This window comes from Arachis ipaensis, chromosome B04 (genome assembly GCF_000816755.2).
Source record: "Arachis ipaensis cultivar K30076 chromosome B04, Araip1.1, whole genome shotgun sequence".
Taxonomy (NCBI): domain Eukaryota; kingdom Viridiplantae; phylum Streptophyta; class Magnoliopsida; order Fabales; family Fabaceae; genus Arachis; species Arachis ipaensis.
Genome location: NC_029788.2, coordinates 130,724,774 through 130,725,738, shown reverse-complemented (window position 1 = coordinate 130,725,738; position 965 = coordinate 130,724,774).

The following is a 965-nucleotide window of genomic DNA, read 5'->3' as shown; positions in this document are numbered from 1 at the left end:
ATTATAAAATTAAAAATAATGTAAGAACTCAATTAAAATAAAAAAATATAAAAATCTAATTAAAAATAGAGTGAAATTATATAAACCAACATAATAATTAAACGGAAATTGGATTCACTTATTCTCTGTGTTTCGCTGCTCCATTCTCTCTTGAGCTAGCATTCACTTTTTTCAAGTTTCAACTGCTTTGAACACCAAATTAATTAAATTTAATAACAACAACGAATCATGCATGCAAAAAACAAATTATTTATCACCATGATATCTTCTATCGCTCTTGTGAATTAGGTGGTGTATGTGTTGTTGAATCTGTGTTGTGGTCCTTTATGCTGTGAATAACCCAAAAGTAGTAGTTCTGGGGTTTTGGCTGGTTACATATATATGTATATACAGTGATTTATTCAATATTGATGTTGGAGAATACATAGATAAATAATGGATGATAGATGCATGTACATATCAATCATAGTATGATCAATCACCAAAAATCAATTATTACCAGCACATGTTTGGTTTAGTTTATATATGTGAAAAAGTCTGAAACCGACAAACGATTTGTCTGTTAGCCTTTGCCTAGATAAAATTACTATATATGATTTTTGTGGGGTTTCAAAAATTAAACTAAGCATAGCCATATGATGCTGCAATGCCTTATTATTGGATCTTAATTAGGTGATGAATTGAATTCAATTCCTTGGTGGATGCATAGGGAATTAAGTGCATAAGTGTTGGAATTGAACTCATCATGAGTTATTTATAATGATGATGATGTATAACACTTAACCATTTTAATTGAGACAATCTAATTTCGTGTACATGAATATAATGGTAGGGGCTATATATATGTTTCTTGTGTGGACCAAGATATAATTAAAGTGGCATCATATCATCACATGCATGTAAGTATGGTTATACATTATGTGATCCAAATTCTTACATTATTAATTATTATTATAATATGATGA